The 21,941-nt window shown below is 35.8% G+C and overlaps 1 protein-coding gene across 6 annotated transcripts in view; it reads right to left on the bottom strand.

Annotated features, from left to right (window-relative positions):
- Positions 1–21,941, bottom strand: part of SUPT3H (SPT3 homolog, SAGA and STAGA complex component) — a 378,407-nt gene that overhangs the window by 135,604 nt on the left and 220,862 nt on the right. The window contains exon 1 of one of the 6 annotated variants that reach the window (XM_020880487.2): positions 9,212–9,292. The exons of the other annotated variants lie outside the window; for them this stretch is intronic. The gene's annotated coding sequence lies outside the window, so the exon portion shown is untranslated. Of the gene's footprint in view, positions 1–9,211; positions 9,293–21,941 lie in introns of those variants that run through there. 6 annotated transcript variants of the gene reach the window in all.

Genomic DNA, 21,941 nt, shown 5'->3' with positions numbered 1-21,941 from the left:
CATGAAGTGAGTCATCTGGCTGAAAGTTATCACTGTGTTACTGCAATAAGCCCATCTGACCCCGACCTGTCCCAGGCTCCAAAATAACCTCGGCCACAGTCTTACCTCCTTTTCTCTACCGACTAAGGAGAGCAAGCTTGTTAACTAATGACAGTGTTCACACTAAAGTGTGTACTGTCCACTGGCTAACTTCAAGAAATTTTACAAGAAAGAGTAAAGCTCCTCTTCAGCAACACAAACTTAAAAAGCAAGTCGGCAGGAGGCTGGTTCAGTTCCACCAAACACTGAACTCAGGGATCAGGTGCATTTAGTGTGAAAACAATACTAGAAACAGGAAACCAAATCACAAAATATTTCTAATACCTTCAGTGTCCAAAAAACAATGCTGATTCTGTATGGTAAGAATCCCTTAATTTTTTTCCTTGAAAATAAATGGAAGTTGTATTCATCATTCACTGTGGCAAGTCAAATATTTCTGGCAGTATTGAAAATGACACGATAGTCCATTTTATGATTTTTTATTACAATGAAAGTAGCATACATTTGTGAAGAAGGCAATGGCACCCCAATCCAGTACTCTTGCCTGGAAAATCCCGTGGACGGAGGAGCCTGGTGTTCTGCAGCCCATGGGGTCGCTAAGAGTCTGACATGCCTGAGCAACTTCACTTTCACTTTTCACTTTCATGCACTGGAGAAGGAAATGGCAACCCACTCCAGTGTTCTTGCCTGGAGAATCCCAGGGACGGGGCAGCCTGTTGGGCTTCCATCTATGGGGTCGCAGAGTCGGACACGACTGAAGGGACTCAGCAGCAGCAGCAGCATACATTTAATTGCATTATAAAATATACAAAAATTGACAGAGCAGAGGAATATTTTAAGACCAATAACTAGTTGAATGAGTATACAGAATAAACTCTCTTAACTATATAAATAAAGGGATGGTGACAGGAATTTTATAGAGATTTATTTGTAACTCAGTAAACTATGTTGCTAAAAGATATTATTCTGCAATAGCAACTCTTTTAAAGCATTGATTTTTTTCCTGATAAATATTATTTCTGTTCTTTAGCGTAAACTAAAAATAATATATACTTCACTGTTATTTACAGGCTGAGCATAAACTTTAAACTTTTCATGACATCTTAAAATGCCTCATCTTTGATCCCACAAATAAATCTCTTCTCAACTTCTCATTGCCATCAATGATGCTAACACTGGAAAATTCTTTCTCTATTTTATTTTCACCAACTTCCATTGATTTTATTGTTTTAACTGGCTTGGGGTCTTAATTTGCTGTCTACTTCCACAGTATTCATCTGAACCTAGGTCTCTGGGGTTTTTGTTTTGTTGTTTAAAGTCATGTTCATCTCTTTGCAACCCCATGGAATGTAGCCTTACCGGCTCCTCTGTCCATAGGATTTCCCACGCAAGAAGACGAGTGCATTGCCATTTCCTTCTCCAGGGGATCTTCCCAACCCATGTCTCCTGCATTGCAGGCAAATTCTTTACCGTTGAGCCACCAGGAAAACCCTGGAGTTTTTGCTTATTGCTTTCTAAACTTCAATGTCTCCAAATGGTGATGTATCTTAGATTTAAGTGTTAACATGATCTTCCTCAAATATCATATCCACAACTCTTGTTCCAGGATCTATGATAATCCACTGTTATCTGACTTCAATGTGGTTTATAAAGATCAACTCATAGACATTCCCTATACATCATCTTATTAAATTTGTTTTTCTGTCATATTTTTCTACATTTATTCTCCAGTAAGTTCTGTTCTGTCTTTATGTCTTTGTGCACTTGTGACAGTTCGTTTTATGTGTCAACCTGACTGGGCTACAGTGTGTCCAGACAATTGTTCAAATATTCTGAGTGTGACTGTGAGGATATTTCTGGATGAGATTAATATCTGAATTCCTAGGCTGAGGAAAGCAGATTGCCACTTCCCTCCACCAGCCCCTGCTAATGTCAGTGAACCTCAACCAATCAGTTGAAGAGGGATCTCCTTCTGCTTAACTGCCTTAAACTGGGACTTAGATCTTTTCTAGCCTTTTGACTTGGACTAAAATATCTCCTGTTTCTCAGGCTTTTGGACTTGAACTGCAGTCTGCTTCTCCTGGGTCTCTGACTTGCCAACAATGGAACTTGGGATTCTTAGCCTCCATAGTCATGTGAGCCAATTCCTTAAAATAAATCTATGTACACACACACATACACACATATATACATGTAACCTACTGGTTCTGTTTTTTCTGGAGAATCCTAGTATAATATTATACTCAAGTTATAAGAAATTCTTGATTATTTATGGGATACAATTTCATTGTTTTTGTTTTTCCTCAGAGACTCATCTGGAGTCTGCCAGATTCTCTTCAACAGTTACATTCTGGATTTTTGTTCTCTTGATCTCTTTTGTTCTTAATTTACTTTTCTTTGGTAGAGCACATTCTCTGGAAGTTTCTCTTTTTTGTTTTTAAGCATACTCATAATAGCTGCTTTATAAAATCCCTGTCTGCTATTTCAACATCTGGGTCATCTTAAAGTCAGTTACCATGTTGTCTTTACTCTTGGCTATGGATCATGTTTCCCTGTTACTTTGTATTTTAAGGATACTCTGTGATTTTATCAGAGATATTGTAAATGATACATTGTAAGGACTCTGGATTCTGTAATGTTCCTAGAAAGAATAATGATAACTTTTTTTTGTAATGATACATTGAAAGGACTCTGGATTCGGTTATGTTTCTCTAAAGAATACTGATAACTTAAAAAAAAAAAAAAGAATACTGATAACTTTTTTAAACAGGCAGCTAACTAAAATGAATTCAATTTGTAGTATTTACAGTCTTCCTCCAGTGGTGGGATACAGCTGAAAAAGTACCTCTCATAGCTTCCTAAGAAAAGATGTATGGGAAAAAAAAAGTTTTAAAGATTCTATACGTCCAAAAATTCATTTATGCTACCCTGAGATTCAATTTATCATCAGGTATAGGATTTGAGATTTAAAATAATTTTTCCTCAGAAATTTAAAGACACTGTCCCATCATCTTCAAACTTAAAATGTTACTGCTGAGAAATTCAGTTTGTTTGTTTGATTCTGAAACTCTTCTGTGATTCCCCCACCAGCTCCCTTCCTGAGAAACTTCTATTTTTCTTTTTGTACCAGAATTTACAATTTCATGCTGTATGCCTTGATGAGGCTCTTTCTTCACATATTTTCCTGGACACAGGGATATTTTAACTCACATATTCTTGTCCTCCAAGTCTGGGAAATTTTCTTAGATTACCCTGAAAATTTCCTTGTTTTCTGGATTCTTTGAAGAATATCTATTAATTGAATGCTGGTGGTCTTTGTGTGTGGGGTCTCTGAGTTCTTTCTATTCAGTCTCTCTGGAGGTGAACCTACACTGTTTTGTCAGAATGGGAAAGGGGCAGTTGACTGCCTGTGTGGTTGTGACAGGGCATGGGAATAAAACTGCTCCATGACTTTCTACCGATGATGCTCTTGTGTTTTCAGAGGTATCCTGAATCTTGATTTCTTCCCCCATGTTCCAAGGTTTCATCTTCTTCAAATCTGTTAAACTTTTATCATTTCTATCCACTTTTAAGAGTCCATAATTACTTGACATATCTCATCTGCTATTTAATACCCCAATTTCTTGATCTCGATAGATTTATGCTTTTAAAAATTATTTTGCTGGCATTCAGTGGGGTTTTAAGAAGGTTTGGAGACAAGCAATGTCTCACCCATGTTTAAATGGAAGCTGATGTTCCCTTTATATGCTGACATTTACTAAATGTACTATCCCATGCTTCCTGACTTCTATATATCATCTCATTTAACCCTCACAACAAACCTAAGAGAGATGTCCAGGTACATAAAACTGGTACTAAATAATAAATGCTCAACATCAAGCCATTCATCTTTCTCTCCAAGATTAATTTCTTATTCAGAACACAGGAAGGTATGATCACTAAATAGTCCTACATTGCATAGAAAATCTACCCACAAAAACATTTATTTGCCTTTGAAAACATTTTCATTGCTGTCAAATAAATGGCTGCCAAAAAAGGTTTGGATCAAAACATTCAAGTTAGTTGCTTCATGGAGACACAGCTTAAGGACTGAGAACTCAGCAAGTGTTAGAAATGAAATGGATTTGTAACTAAATGCAGTCAACATTCAGACTATTATAAATGTAAGATATTTGACTTAATCTGTTCCTATCATATGATCTTGTTCTGTTTTGGTAACTAGTCTTCCACTGTTTTAGACATTTGAAACATAAACAAGTGCATTAATTGATTAAAAGATGTGCCAAATTTTTTAGAATTTCATTTTAACTCTTCTTGTTAGATGAGTAAGTCAAACACAATCAAGCATTTAAAAAATATGATAAGGCTATAGTTATCAGTATCTCATGATTCAAAGAATTCATTTTTATTTATATATGGATTTCAAAGAATGACCAATGACAATCAATATAAGCTTGGAAAGCTTAAAAAAATGTCCAATAAGAACAGCAATCCTGACAAGACACTAATTCTTTGGTTATTCTTATTTAAATGTGAAAGTGGTAGAATAACAACCATTTGAAAGTTTCCTTTTAAACTATTTTGCATGTAAGTTATTTGTAAGTAAGTAAATTTCAAGTTTAACCACATCAAGTTTTGAAGTAAAAAAGGTATTTTGAAAAATTTTTAAAGTTGAAATTAAACTAATAAACTAGACTATACTTTAAATATATGATGAAAACTTATACTATACTATACTTTAAATACTATACTATACTAGATTATAGTTAAATATTATACTATTAACTAACCACACTTAATTTTATTTAAAACTTAACTATTTACTACTTAACTATTAAAACTAAAATATTCTCTACTTAAACTAAAATATGATTAAAACTGTGCAAATATGGCAGCAGATCTTGAACCTGTTCAGTATTATATACAGCTATCTTTCGGTTATTTGATAACTAAAAAATGGTACTGGTACAAAAATGTATGGTTCATTTGCATTTCTTAAAGTTCTAGAAGCATAAAACTTTTTAGCAGCCTATAAAATGTATACTCTCCTGGTCTACATTTCATAATGTCTCATTTTTCCCTCTGCTTATTTCCTGCCATCTTAGTGTCTCCGTTTGTATTCCCTCTGTCCACACTTCTGAAAAAGGCATCTACCGAAAGAACTATAGTCATACTTATTTCTCCAAAGGACAAAATAATAATAGATATAAGATTTAGTTAATTACTTTTCTGCAGAACACTATCCAATTTTTCACATGATGACTTGGTTTCATTTCACCCTAGAATGTTTAGGAATAAACATAGGTCTTGCCCTAAATCTTCATGTTTAGATCAGGGTATTAAAAGCACTGAATTACACCAGACCACCCACAGACCAATGTAATGACTGGAAAAACTACCAAATGGAAAGAATAATGCTAAAGAATAATCATGAGGAATGAGAAAAACTGATTTCTAATTTTATCTCTATTGCTATCACCATTGTTTTCACAAAAGCAATTTTATCATTTTGTCTTTTTGTTCAGAAAATAGATGGACAAAGTGCCAGCTTGAGAATTTCAGAACTGCAGCTTTTCACACTGGGTCTCAAAACTTGGGCAATGCACAAGGAGGGCACAGGTCTGCTAAGAAATTCAGTTCGAGTTTGGTTTTCTCTGTCAGTACGGGGTATCCTGAAGATCACTGTAATTCAGACTACTGCCTCCGCTCTAAAGTCTCACTAACTCAGCAGTTATCTCCACACAAGGCACTATTCACACTGACTCCACAGGTAGTTTAATTAAGAAGCTTCAGAAAATCATTACTTTAAAGAAGTTTCCAAAGCCACCTTTAGTTTTTTCCTCTCATAAGAAATTTTTAAATGCCTATGGTTTGATGTTTAAGGGAGATAATAATGTGCACTATATAGCAAGCCCTGAGTAATGGCTATCTCCACTTATTTAGAAAGGAAAAATTAAATTTTGGTGTCATCATAAGAAAATTTGTAACTTTCAGGCTACCACTGGACTATAACTTAGCACTTATGACTTATTTTACCATAAACAAATTTAGGATGTAAATATTTGTGTGGATAAATTATATGTATATAAGTAATATATATAAGTACATATGTATATTACTTTTATACATATAATTTATATATACACATGCATATACACATAGATTTATATTTGTATGTATTTACACTCTCATATATATATGGGTATATATCATTAGAACCACTTCTTTACAAGTTTTAAGAAAGTAATTCTACCTAGAATTCAAGCGGAAAACTATATGGACTTCTTTTGATAGAGAACTAATAGTTTCTCTAATCAATTCTCTTGAATCAACTCACCATGAAATACACTGCATGTGTCAGTGTGCATACCTTCTGAAGCTATAGTTTTGAACGGAATAGCTGATCATTCTGATTCTCAAGTTCTTCAAGTGGGAACTGAACAGATGTGAACAACAAAAGGGCTCCAAACAGCCTCTGGCTTTTCCTTTCTCATTTTAGTATTTAACACTAGGCATACTGTACTTTTGGCTCTGTAATTAAGCACTTGCAGCAATGAGAGAAGAAATAAAAAAGAAGAATCACAAGGAGAAATAGTACAACTTGGTGAGAGGCACATGGGAGTTGGTTTTCAAAGAAAAATCCTCTTAGTTATACCAGTGGAAAGGACAACCCATCCAATTAACTGAGTCTGGCAGGAAGCAGGAGGCTGGACTATTATTTAGCATTAATGACTTATTTTACCATAATGTTTGCCATGGTACACAAATCAGCAGGTGATATAATTATTCCAGCATCCTACTCAATACATTTGAAAATACAATGAAATACAGATACATTTGAAAGCCAAAGCCAGTTGCAAAATGGGATTAAAGCAATGCAATTACTAATGTGTAGAAGAGACTCCTCTCTATCCATTTTCAGTGTGCAATGCTTTTATCATGTGATGAGCAGAGGTAATTTGTATATGCTTCCCCCTTGGTCTGTCAGAGAAAGTAGCCCTTATTCAAATTTTGTATCCAAACACTGCTTGCATAGGAAAACCAATCAAGGCTGTATATAGTATTTATCAAATTAGCTGTAGGATATGCAAACTAAATGAAAAGTCAAATTTCCTAGGCTCAGATGTCAGTCCTGTATTCCACTCAAGAATTTAAAAAGTTACTAAAAAGGGCTCGAGAAGGTGATACACTACAGATCTTGTTACACTCCCAGACCACTGTGAAGATTAGATGAAAAGATGTGGAGCACATGTTTAGAGAGGGCTTCCCAGGTGGTGACTTGGGAAGATCCCCTGGAGGAGCGCATGGCAGCACACTCCGGTATTCTGCAATGGAGAATCCCATGGACAGAGAAGCCTGGTGGACTATGATCAGCCCATAGAGTCACAAAGAATCGGACACAACTGAAGCAACTTAGCACACATGCACATGCTTAGAGACCAATTAAGCACTCTACCAGCGTAAGATACGGCATGGGAACGAGTAAGGTGGAATAGCAGTCTATACAAGAAAAGACAAACTTTCACTGTTAATTCAACAGGCAGAGAAAATGTTTCAGATTTGCGGTAAAAACCCAAACCAAGATATTCTCAAAGGACTCATTCATATCAGACATAAAATGGTACAAATTTCAACAATACTCACACCATCACATCCTGAGAAAGCAGATAGTATAGAGAAGACAGAATCCTCTTGTCCTTCAAAAATGCAAGGTATGTGCCCCACCTCGGAGGTCCCCTCTAACTCAAGCAAAGACCTAACCACTCCTTTCCCACTGTGCTTCCTAGGGACCTTGTAGGACTTCCAGAAATGGAAGGAAACGTTCCATTAAAAGGTAAACTCTCCATTAAAACACATTAGAAACAACTGAAAGAGCAGTGAAGCAATTTGGCAAAAGTCATGTGAAAGAAAAAGGTGCATGACTCGTGCATGGAAACTGGTGCATGAACAGGGACTAGAAGGCTGAAGACCGCTGATCCTAAGGTGAGCTGTAAGTGAATGTGGCCAATAACTAAACACCACTGGGACGCTAACCAAAACAAACAAACCCAGGAATAATACCAGTTCTCTTGTAGGGATGTTAAAAGGAACGAGTAAGGGAGACAAGGTAAACATAAAAAAGATAATGCCTAAAACAATTACCAGCCCCCCAAATACCAGTCTTTTATTTCCTTCTGTGGATTCACAGGGCCATAATATTACTAAAAGACTAGTCACGGAAGGGCAACTCTTCAAACTGTAGTCACACAGAATGAGGTTAAAATGAAGTAAGCATGGAGGTTAAAAACCCATGAGTTAATTGAATACTAGGCCCTGGTTTGTTCAAGATGTATTTACTGAGCACCTGAAAGTGAAAGTCATTCAGTTGTGTCTGACTCTTTGCGATCCCATGGACTATTCAGTCCACGGAATTCTCTAGGCCCGAATACTGGAGTGGGTAGCCTTTCCCTCCTCCAAGGGATCTTCCCAACCCAGGGATCGAACCCAGGTCTCCCACATTTGCAGGCGGAGTCTTTACCAGTTGAGCCACAGGGGAAGCCCAAGAACACTGGAGTGGGGAGTCTATCCCTTCTCCAGTGTGCTTCTTGACCCAGGAACTGAATCGGGGTCTCCTGCATTGCAGGTGGATTCTTTACCAGCTGAGCTACCAGGGAAGCCATTAAGCACCTAGTATCTGCCAACCACTGGGCTTGGAAGTGGATATGAGGCTAATAAGAAGTAAAGCAAGCAAGCAAACAAGAAAAAACATCAAACCATGGTTCCCAAACTCATGGATCTACAGATCAGGCTTATTTTTTCAGTAAAGATGCATAACAAGTAACAGCAGATGTTACACAATTTTGGTTTAAAATAAGTTAAACAAGTTAATGCTGAAAATCAAAGAGCTGGGTGATAAGTACCATAACTCGTACCCTGTGTTGAAAAGCACGTCCAGCTAACCCTGGCGAATGCTGCACAAGGAAGCCACACACTACACTGAGGTTACTCATCTGGAAAGAGTCCCAAGACATTGCTACGGATTATGTAAAATGTAAGAAAGAAATCTAAAGAAAATATCACAACCAGTTCTGTCAGATATTAGCCATGATTAATTTCCAGCCTAAAGGCAAATCAAATTGCCTCCGAGTCTCTAAATCAGGACTTGGAGTAAAGTTCAAGTTTCAGAACTTACCTGGCTGAGTCTCAGCTAACATATGCGTGCTTGCAGCATCTCTGGGGATGACCCATATGGTATCATTGATATTTACTTGAATATGCGTTTATCAGTCACGGGGTTGGAATGAAAAAGATTAGCAAGTTAAACTGGGTAATTGGAGGAGAGAGGAATTGCTATGAAGTAACTTTTAGCAAGAGAAACAAGATGCAGCAATGTATAATATAGACCCATTTTTTATTTTAAAAAAAGCAACAATAGGGACAAACTTTGTATATCTTAAAGTTTCTATATATTTATACATATATAACCTAAGTATACATAAGTATATTATATGTTATAATATACATATATAACTTAAATAAGTGAATGTAGCATATAAGATAAAAATATAATTTGAAGAGGAGGCATGATCTTTAAAAGTTTTAAGTATCTATTTCTCTTGTTATAAAAGCTGAAACTTACTTGATAAGGATTAAGTTGACAACTAAATTACACCTCACTGTAATTTTTTAAATGTTATTTTTAACATTTTTAAGTGTTATTAAAAATCTTAGCATTATTTTCAGTATAGCATTTAACTTAGATTTAACCATTAGATATTCCCACAAAAAATTATGTTTCTGTTCTTTAAAGTGTATTTTAATTAACATTCATTTTCCAAGAACATTGATTTGAAAGGGCTATTTCACTTCCCTCTAGCGCAGAGAAAGGATCCCATTTAAACTTTTGAAGGGCACAGAAAAAAATAAACAAGTCTGCTGAATAATTTCCCTTTTACTCCTTCTGAAAAGTTATGAAATAAAATCTATTATTTAATTACATTGGATCAAGAAACAGGAAGAAAAAGATGCATTTAAGTCACAACACTCCTAAAAGAATAAATTACTATACTTCCTCTGGGAAGAAAAGTGTTTTAATATATGGATAGGCATTGCCTAAATATTTCACATCTACTTTCCTAAGGTGTGAAAGGCTTTCAACAAAAATCAACAATAAAACAGCCATGTAAAAACTGAAGGAAGAAATTTAAAAAACTGCTTCCTAGGATTGATTTATAAGTATCCTGTAGCATTAAAGAATTTAGGTTTTGCTCTGAAATGTTTCTATCAGTTTACTTTAAAAAAAAAACAAAACAACACTCTGACATGCACAGCTAGGAAAATTTTATTAGACAACTAGGATTTATCTTTGTTGTGCTTGAGTAAAATTTACAAGACATACCAAATTTATTACAATGGCTATAGAAATAAGAATGAAGGCGTTCAGTTTTTTTTAACATGCAGTAGGATTTTGGACTTGGTCAGACTTCAGCAGGGCACCAGGCATATAGGCAGAGATGCAAGATCAGACAGGATCACTGCCTTCATACGATCTGCAGCAGAGGTCAACAAGCTCTTTGTGTAAAGTGTCGAACAGGAAGTATTTTCAGCTTTGAAGGCCACTCTGTTGCATCTACTCAACTTTACCCAACTTAGCACACATCTAGCTACATGTTCTATGAATGAGCATGGCTGTGTTCCATGGAAACACCATTTACAAAAACAGGCAAAGGGCCAATTTCATCCACGTGTCATAGTTTGCTGGCCCCTGGTCTAAAGTATTATGGAGAAAATATAAAAATGACACTGTTAGAAAAATAATGCTATTCTATAAAGTAAAACAAAAGTAGCACTCAAAACTTAACAAGAACTTAAGAGTTTACATATATGCTTCATATATGGAAATGCAGATACAGAATAGTTGGAAAAGCACATGATTAGTTATATTAGCTATTCACAAGTTTTGATGTGATCTTATAAACTGTTTTATTAAAATAGCTTTTCGAGCTTTTGATCTTTACTTGCAAAGTGTATACCTGTAAAATCCTATCTTCTAATACTTTTACTCTTACACAGACTATAAGCACCTAACACAAAAACCTTTTTCAAATAGATACTCTTGAGCAACACACTAAATGTTATATTTCTACTATATTCTCCTGATACGGTCAATAATTCTGCTGAATTATGGAGAATCACAACTTTAAGATGCATAATTAATTAAATATATTGACAGTGAGAAGGAATCCAGAATACAAACCCACAACGAGCCAACAGCTTTGGATTTGTTACACTGAAATTAATTAGCCCTCCTCTCTTGAGAGATTTTCCCTTCCTTTGAATGTGTGGTCAAAAAGTTGGATGTCAATCTCTTGATGTGTAATTTATTTCTTCCATTTCTAAAGTGAGTTAATTTTAGCCAAGAAATTTTAGCCGAGTCAATTTTAGCCAAGAAATCTCAACAGAGAACAGGTAGCTATTTCATGTCATGTCTTACAGAAGCAAGACTAAAGCAAGCTCTGGCCTTCAATCTGTCTTCACTCATTCATTCTCTCAACAAATATTTATTGAGTGCCTCCTATACGTTATACTCTGTGCTAGGAACTAGGTTGCCATATTGAAAAAAATAGCCATGGTCTCTGTCTTCAAGGAACTTCCATTATGACCAGGAATGAATAAATCTATAAGATTTATAAATTAAAGATTTATAAGTCATAATGAATGATATAAGGAAAAACTGGATTGTTGACACGGGAGACACCTATTCTACATAGGGGTGTCAAGGAATGCCTCTCAAACATTTTAGACATTCAAGCTGTGAACTGAGACCTCAAGGATGATAGGAATCTAGTCATTCACAAAGCACTCATTGGTGAGAGAGTGGTAAAGAGTAGCATACAGGCAGATGGAAGAACATGTGCAAAGATCCTTCGACAGCAAAGAACTTGGCTTGAATGAGAAACTGAGGCATGATGACAGTGAGTTAAAGAAGAACAAAAATGAAAAAAAATGAGGACATGAAAGGGCAGCAGTCAACTCATGCTGGCCATTATAAGATGTGTGAATTTATTCTAAGTGTAACAGACACCACTCAAGAACTTTATGGCTGGTTGACCACATTGATTTATCCAAATTGGGACCTTTTGTGACCATGAGGGCATTATGAATAATTGCACCTGGATAACTGACTCAAACAGAACAGCTACCAGATCTGCCTGCATCTGAAGAACTCTTGCTGCTGTGAGGCAGTCCTCTGAGGGAGGGTGGGGGGTGACTGCTGGCACTGGGAATGGAAGCAGCAGATGGGTGTTTTGGAGGAAGACTCAACAGAACCTCCTGGTATTTCATCAATAAGTTTATTCAAGGATAAAACTGGCAAAATGTGAAGTACTACTGATGGGGATGAAGTAATATGTGGAGTATATCAATGACTTAACAATACTTTAGAACTTTTAAAGATACAATGATTCTACCACATAATGTAAAACATTATAAAACTATAAACCAATGTGCATACCATCTTCAGTAACTTTCCTTTTAACTAACCTCTTGTATACCCAAAGTAAACATTTATGCAAAGTACTAGCAAATGTTGATATTAAAAACAATTTTAAGGAAAAGTGATATCCTTATGTAAAGCTAAACTCAGGTTTCTGGATATCTACTTCCTTAATCTACAAAGATATATGTCCTCAAAAACAGATAAGGTTTTCTTCGATTTGCAATACTTCATTAATTAACAAGTCTGAAAGTTCAAAGTTTAACTCAGATGCATTTCTTTATAATACTTTAAAATTAATAAATTAAAAATGGCCAACTTTTCAAATCAGAAAGTTGTTTATGAAACGGAAATTTCAGAGAACACAAAATGCAAAGAGAAAACATTGTCCTTTCACTATTAAAAGACTTTAAAAAAGTCAAATTTACTTAAAAATTCATTTAGTCTAAGTCACCCTTATGGTGGTAAGCACAAATAGAATGCCTAGGACATGGTTTAAGACTGCTTACTATCTGCCTAGAATAGGGAACACACTCTATGTCAGGTATTATTAGGGAAAACTAGCCTTTAATGCTTAAGAAACTACTAGTACTAAGTTATATACATGTAACTATTTTTATTAAAGAATTACCCCATATTCAACATTTTGCGTTAAAAAGGACTTTACGAAATGGCATTATCCACCTTATCCTCTTATGTATCTCTACCATCTAATATTAGAATATACCTTCAAAATATTTTTGCTGAATGAATGAATGTGTATTATTGTATGAATGAGCATTATTCTAGCATTATTTCAACATGGTATAATAAATACTTCAACATTTTACAAGTAATTTCAGAGTTGGAAAATAACTTGATTAAAGTCTCCCAGTTACTAGGTGATGGCATCAGTAATAAATCCAGGCCTGCTGCTGGGTTGTAGGTCAGATTACCCCATGCTATCCACTGAAAGTATTAGCTTAGGTTCTCAGATGTGATTTCTTCCAGTACGAAAACAGAGGCACCACCCTCTAACCAGATGAAGAGTTCTTATAAAGCATGCAAATTGGCATTTCACTTAAAAAAATTATTCTAGTGTTTCAAATGGCCAGTGAAGGGTTCCTCAAAGCTTTAATAATCATGCAGTTTGCTATCTCTAAGGTAGCCATTCTCAGTTTTACTCTGCAGATTATTTCATGAGAGGAAAAAAGAATGCATGGACCAGCAACCCTACCTATACTCACTTGCCACTGAAAAGAAACCTCATCATTACTCATGGGAAGAATCGCATCTGAGAAAATACTTTAGAAATGTCATTAAGTAAATTATTAATGCAGGCCATAAAACAGACTAGAGACACTGTCATATTACAAGCCTCAGAAGAAACCAGCTGGAAGACCACCCAGAGACTCCAAGGAGCCCATCAGCGGTCTGTGGGGACCACACTTTGAGAACCAGTGTTACAAGAAATGAAACTGCTTCCTCTTCAGTAATTCAGGAACTCAATTTTTTTCCCCCTTAGGGGAACACACTGTCCTTGTACGCCAAAAACATCAAAGTATTAAAGACCTCTAAATTCTTCTAAAATACTGTCATAACCCCAAACTACCTTGTTTATGGGATGTAGTTATACAGTTGTAATTAATAAGGCAGTGAACTTCTAATATGTGTGAACATGTATATCTGTATAGAATACACACACATAAATGCAGTTCTTACTTAGCTTTTTAAATTTCTGCTTTAACAGTGGAACCATCGTCATTCTGGAAAATTAGAACTTACTATACAATAACTGAATTATATTAGATATACCTAACAGAGTCATTTTTAGGATATACTGCTAAATATCAAAAAACAAAAAAAAAAGGGGCCAAAGGTATATAAGAATACTATCTTTGTGAAGACATCTATATTATTTATAAAATATACATACACTTGTATGCATGTGTGTTAATTCCCCTTTGTGTTCTACCTAAGACATTTTCCTTTTCTTCAAATTCAGACAATCCAGTGAAAAATGGGCCAGAAAACTCATGAAGAAACTTCATGAAAGAACACTTGTATTTGTGAAGGACCAGTAAGCACATGCAAAGATACTCAACATCATTAGTCATTAGGGAAATGTAAATTAAAAATAAAATGTGATACTGATATATCTCTATTGTATGTGTATATACAGACACACACATATATATCTGTCTATGAATATGTGCATATGCATGTGCTATACAGGCTTTCCAGGTGGCTCAGTGGTAAAGAATCTGCCTGCCAATGCAGGAGACACAGGTTCCATCCCTGGGTTGGAAAGATCCCCTGGAGGACAAAATGGCAACCCACTTCAGTATTTTTGCCTGGAAAATCCCATGGACAGAGGAGCCCGGCAGGCTACAGTCCATGGGGGTCACAAAGAGTTACAACTGAGTGATTGAGGACACACATACAACAGAGATATATCAGTATCACATTTTATTTTTAATTTACATTTCCCTAATGACTAACAATGTTGAGTATCTTTGCATGTGCTTATTGGTCCTTCACAAATACAAGTGTTCTTTCATGAAGTTTCTTCATGAGTTTTCTGGCCCATTTTTCATTGGATTGTCTGAATTTGTTTGAAGAAAAGGAAAATGTCTTAGGTAGAACACAAAGGGGAATTAACACACATGCAAGGAAATGATTACCATGAAATCTAAAAACAGGTCAGGGATAAAGCCAGGTGTTGACTAGAGAGTAGAAGAGTTTAAAGTGAAATTGTAGAGGGGTTTCATTTATTGTTGACAAGGTCACAGGTACGATCTTGGGAATTGTGGCTGAAGCAGGCTGGAGGACTGCATCATCCGAGGAGAGGAAATGAAAGTGAAAGACAGGGTATTGGAAGGATCATGTATATAACTACTGAAACGACCAAGAATTATAAGAGGAGTATGATGGACAGAAGGAAAATGAACCAGATCTTTTAATGTATCAGAGGGAAGAACCTAGGTATATTTTATGGAGTAATATTTTAGTCATAATAAGGAGGTGAAAAAAAAGGGTTTTTGAGGTGAGTCAGTGAGAGAAGATTTAAAACACATTTTCTGAAATGGGATAATTAATAGGGTGGGAGAATTGTGTCATTGTGGAATTCTGAGTTTAAAAAAGTGTACTTAAAATAAGGTTGTTATGTTTTGCTGTGTTATATTTGATTCATTCAGAAATTTAAATTAATACTTTAAAAGATTTTGTTTCTCAGAGGTGTTAAGAGCTAAGAAAGATTGTTAAACAGACAGATGTTCATACCAAGTTTCCCTGAAAGGTTGTTTAGAAACGTGCTGAATATAATTCCCAAATTATGGCATGAATATCCTTCAGTGGCTCTGCAAAAATTCAGTCATCCAAATGGTAGAATTCTGTACAGACTGCATTTCTCAGGAGATGATGACTGTCAATATAATTAAACACCGCTGACGCAGACACTCTTATTTAACCAAGTTTAAAGCAATAGCAAAACAAAAACCTCTACATAAATACAGCTCTTAGAAAATGCCCCATTATTACTAACAGACATTACCTTAGTCCTCCTGTTAGGAGAAACAGATCCATAGACTGACTGTACTTACCTCATGCTCCTGAGAAGATCTCCAGTGTACTGGACACTACACCAGAGGCTGGGAATGCAAAGGCGATTAAAATGTGGTCCTCATCTTTAGGAAGGTCATGTTTTGATGTGCAAGACAGATCAGAAAAGGAGGGGTGGGAGAAAAGTATGAAGAAGGAAAAGAGTGCTCTAGGCAGAAGAAAGTATAAGCAAGGCACAAGACCTGTGTGTGTGTGAGTGAGTGAGCGAGTGAGGTGCAGGCAGAGAAAGTGGGGAGTAGGAGGGAGGGGAATGGGGAAAGAGAAGCAGAGAAAATAAGAAGTCAAGGATGACTTTATGGTTTGTAGTTTTATTAACTTGGTAAGAGGCAGTATCCTCACATGAGAAATTAAACATCTGTAGGCAAAGAGGAATTTGAAGGATAAGCTAAGGAATTTGGTTTCAGATGCATATGTGAAGTGCTCATAAGTGTCTAAGACTAGAGAGCCAACTCAGACACATCGTAACATAGATGGTAACAAGAGTAGTGCCTGACATCAAGCATTTAGAGCCTATAAGTGTTCGACCTTAGGGAGTACATGTATCTGAAAGGCCATGTTAGAAGCACCTGCTGAGATCTTTGAAACCTCACACATATATATATACATTTCTTTTATTTAATCCTAAAGTCCAAACCCTTCGGGCTAAAAGAAGGGGATAACTGTCGTTGAGAAACATGGAGAAGTCTAGAGCATGACTCCAGCTACTCTCCAGTTTCTTTACCCTTTCTCCCCTCATTGTTCTTAGCTCCAGCCAAACTCATTATTCAGTGCTTACTAATTCGTAAAGTTGTTCAAATGCACATATTCACACCTATCTGTTTCTCTTGGCCTTGAACATCTGCCCTCTTCACTTATCCATCTTTTCACTTGAAATCTTATGCAAAACTCACCCCCGATTTCTTACACATTATAAAGATGCTTTTGATCTTTTAAGAACATCTGATCTCTCCCTTTGCTGAGTCTCTAAGTACCTGGAATTCTGCTATTGTATTTACATTAATTGCTATGATGTTTCACAGAAACGAGATAAGAGGCATCAGGAAGGCAGGATCTGTGCTGTGCTTATCTCTGCTTTGTCTTCCTCCAACATTTAGCACAAGTTGTAGAAGACTGAACTGGAACACATTCTATTCAGAAATTAAAAATTAGTGATACTTTTAAAACTAAAATTTATTACAATGTAGATCCATAATTTTTATTATTTTAAGGTTTTGCAATGTTGTATGTGTAGAGCAGTTTAAAAATCCAATATATATGAGTATACAAATCATTATTAGACCAATATTTTAAATAATATTCACATTTAAAAGAATTCTAGCCATGCTATTATTCACTATTCTGAGTTGTTAAATTCTAAGTTAACATTCCAAAATCAATTGTGGTACAGTAAGCTTTTTATACTAGAGGTGCTTTTTTGGCAAGGATTCAAATTCTAACTAAAGGGGATTCAACTGGGTGATATTATGTTGTATGAACATCTACACACTGTTAAAATGAAAGTGCTACTGCATATCTAAATTTTGTTAAAACAATTTAAACAGTACACAGAATCAATCTACTTCCAAATACAAAGTATGCAAATTTTCATGTGAATATATACTGTACCCGTGTATATTGCCCTGAAGTCTGACAGGGCAAAGGATGGATCATTTAACCTAATCATTCAGTCCAGCCCATGACAAACTCAAGGTCACTGCAGCACTTTTTTAAAAAGTTGAACCATGTATCTTACAAAGTAATTTACAAAGTACTTACAATATAAAGTAACACACACCATACCGCAAAAATTAAAACAATACAATTAGGATACTGTAATAAAAGCAACTTTTTAAAAGCATAAACTAGAGCATGATGTAAATATTATAAAATAATCATTCTTAGACAAATATCTCAGTGTTATGAGATACTAACCAACATTACAGCCAACAAACATTAAAAGGGAGAACCAAAATAGTGCAGGCTTCTTAGGAGCGAACTTTACAGCTTTTGTCTGTGATTCCTCTGTGTACTTCGCAGTGCCGGGAGCACAGCAGAAGTCAATAAACACAGAATACATGAATATAAAACACTGAATTAGAAACTGGGGAGATAAAGAGAATTACGGATCCTGTCATCAAAAACATTACAGAGATAGTAAAATAAGGCAGCGAATTGTGAATATCCACAATAACAGTACAAACAAAGGTATTACACATACTAAAGCAGAAAGTGTTAAACAATAGTGTAACATTCTGAGCAGGAGGAGAGGGTGGTTGGGGTGACATGTTAAAGTGTGTGTTTATATATTAACAGCATGTGTTAGAAGGGGAGCTAGAATTGAAATCCAGGTATCACCACATGGGCTAATTTTTACAGTTGTAGGAAGGGAGTGAGAAAGAAGGATGGATCTGTGGTCCTAAAACTACTTAGATTTATAGACCCGTGTAAACTGGCACAGCATATCTGGCTTGGTTTAGGAAGCTTTGGAGGAAGAAAATGTAAGTATGATTCATATAAGTATATGTAAACTATTGGAAGGAAACCATATACTCGAAGTCGCCTCTGTATTTCCTAGAAAGTTCCTGTTAATTTTTTTTTAAGAGTAACTGCTTCAGCATTTTACCAAAAGAATCTGAGATATATGAGTAGAGCGGGAGGAAACCACAAAAAAATCCACAGTTTAACAAAATTATGTTTTGTAGAGAACCCTTTAAAAAAGTCACCGAATTGGTTTTATTTTTTGAACAATATCTGAATGGTAATATTGAGCCACCTTCTCCTCTAAAGGTTTTAGGTAACTTTGTCCTGTTTGACTCTTTGTGACCCCATGGACTGCAGCCCGCCAGGTTCTGGACATGTGACTTCCCATGGGATTTCCCAGGCAAGAATACTGGATTGGGTTGCCATTTCCTTCGCCAGGGGATCCTCTTGACCCAGGGATAGAACCTGGCTCGTCTGCACTGGCAGGCCGATTCTTTACCACTGAGACACCAGGGAAGCTCTGCTCTGACACAAAGGAACAACACAGTAACTCCATTCCTCCTGCTTAACCATGCCTGGGGAGCAGACAACCAGAAGCTACTAGCAGCAGTATTTGTTAGCTGCTGGGAGAGGGAACTTGTTCAGTTTCCTTCAGCAAAGTTATTCAACAAAGTAGTCACATGTCCAAGAGCCATCAGATCAATGCCATGTATCAGTATACCATGTTCTGCTGGTACTAACAGTTTCCAAGAAAGGACCTCTAACAGGTTTTTAGGTTATCGAATGCACAGAAGAAAAATCTGCTTGTTTTCCTTGGCTATGAATCTAATAGCATATCACTATTTATTTCATATAATCTGGAAATTTAAGAGGAAAAAGATCACTGCTTATCCAACAAACTCATGTTATCCTAGAACAGTCACTATTCAGACAGGAGTTAAAACAAGTTGAAATTTATGAGAATTTATAGAGCTTCCAGATCAAAAAGTAGATTTCCCATCTTTTCAGACCACCCCAAAGCCAATCTGTAAACTACAGGATCAATCTACTCTAATTCAGTGTTCAGAGACATAAGTTTCTGCTGAAGGGGTTGCATGCACGGACAACAGCTGGGAAAACGAAGTCCTTTCATCTCAAAATGGAAGCAATTTCTTTTTACAAATTGGAGTGATGACATGGAAGCAACTGTCACAACCATTGTTCAGCAGGACGCCCGTAAGTTCAAAACCACCAATGAAATCACAGGAAATGAAGCAGATGTATAAGCAGCAAGTGTCTGAGCCACACAACAAATTTCCTATTCCTATGTCTTCTCTTGCCATTTATTCTTAACATAATAGTATGTTCACTATACTTAAATATGATAAAGAGTAATAAACTCAGGAATGAAAAAGAAGTTCTCAGCATTTTATTTCTGCCCACTCTTCTAGAAAATGAAATGAAGAAAAGTGGATAAAGTAATAAAAAGATGTGTATCTTTATTTCAGGCAGGTCCTTATTTGGCAAGAGTTTCAAGTTTTACTGAATGACAGGAATAATGAAGCCCTGGTTAGAAGATATCTGGAAAACCCACATTTTTCTTTACTCTGTAGGACAGTGAACTGAGGATTCTGGAGGTCAACATCAAGAAGCTCTAATCTACATTTTAAAATTATTGTTCAGAAACACTTAGAAAAAGCTGCACATGTCACAAGTGAGGAAACTACCTAACCAAATAACTTATTATTTGCCTGTTTTTGCTTTGCCCCATGATATCCATTAAAGACTGTTAACCTGCAAACTCAGTCCTTCCTAGGCATGGAGCCAATGCTATCTTCTTAGCCATCAGCCAGAAAGGGTAAAAGAGAGGTAAAAGAGATTACCTCTTTTTATAGAGCTGACTATCAAGCACCAATAAATCCAGGTTTAATTCAGGGAATACCAATAGCCTCTGAATTTATTCTGTAGTTCTAGGCATCAGGCATCTTTGTCCGATTAAACAATATATACTAAATATTAAGCAATATATACCAAATTAAGCAATATATACCAAACATCTAACACTGCAAGTAAGATCACCATTATTTGAGCATTAAGAAAAAATATATACTGCCAATTAAACTGATACAATGCTTTCTTATCAGTACTACTAAAAATTCAGGCCCTGATCAGCACCAGACCATAAACTGCTGTCAGTATTCAGCAAAATAAGAATAGAAAATGAGTGTTTGGAAACTTTCATAATATTTTGACATCACTATGATTTTTTTAGTATATTTTATAAATGTGGGAAAGGTAAAAAATACCAACAATAAAAATAAAAGCCAGACTTTTACTCCAAATAGTTTAAGAAGCACAGACTTAGAACTTGGACTCCTCTCAATCTATTTTTGTTGCAGAGTCATCTGGACTCATGTTCCTCTGTTACCAAGGCTGCTCCACAATCAGCTCCTGGGTTTTTAATCTCAGACAGGGACAAGCGCTCTTCAAACTTGGATTCCCCTCGCCATCTTACCAGAAGGATTCAGACAATGACAGCTGTGTCACTATACATTCAAACATCAGAAAGTTCAAGGTGAAAGAAAATAATTTCGGAGTTCAGAAAACAGTGGTATCATTTATTACTCTGTCATCTTTAAAATTTGCTGATGCTCTCAACTGTTTATTTTTCCCAATACAAGTTTGAAAAAAATTACTTTGCCCCCATGTCTGTTTTTGTCCCTTGTAAACAACGTTCTGGCTGACACCTCAGCAGACACTCTTCATTACCTACATAGAAGGTATATGGGGAGTCCACAAACAGCATTATTTAAACATACAGATCTCCGGAGCCCAAACAATGTAATTAAACGCATGAACTCAACGCATTCTAGAAGCTCAATTTTCTCCATCTTCTATTTATATTAATTTGAAAAATTCATTAACCAAATTATCCTGATATCTACGTATGTCCTATTCATTAATTAGGCACTGCCAAAAGTTTAGAGGACATAGTCTACTCTTGGATGTTATTAATGGCTACTTTTTGTTACCAAGTTATATATAAAAGCAATACACGTTTACTATGGAACATTTGAAAACTATAGAGAAAAACAGTAAGGATAAAAATCACCCTTAATCTGAAGATCAAATTATTTATAATTAGGTTATAAATTGGATAAGTCTAGGGTGAAAATAGACTACTCAATAAAACAATTATTTTATTTGAAAAACTAGAAATCAGTGTTTTCCTAACTTTACTTATGAGAGTCATCAAAAATGTTTTGTAAAATGAACACAGAACTCTAAGAAATCTTATAAAATAAAAGCAATTGGGCTTCAATCATCACATTATACTCCCACACCTAAAATACATCAGGGGCATCATGTTATAACAACTCAGCTAAAT

Source organism: Odocoileus virginianus, chromosome 27, assembly GCF_023699985.2.
Source record: "Odocoileus virginianus isolate 20LAN1187 ecotype Illinois chromosome 27, Ovbor_1.2, whole genome shotgun sequence".
In the NCBI taxonomy this organism is placed as follows: domain Eukaryota; kingdom Metazoa; phylum Chordata; class Mammalia; order Artiodactyla; family Cervidae; genus Odocoileus; species Odocoileus virginianus.
Note: the sequence above shows the minus strand (reverse complement) of the source record. Positions and strands in the feature narration are given on the sequence as shown.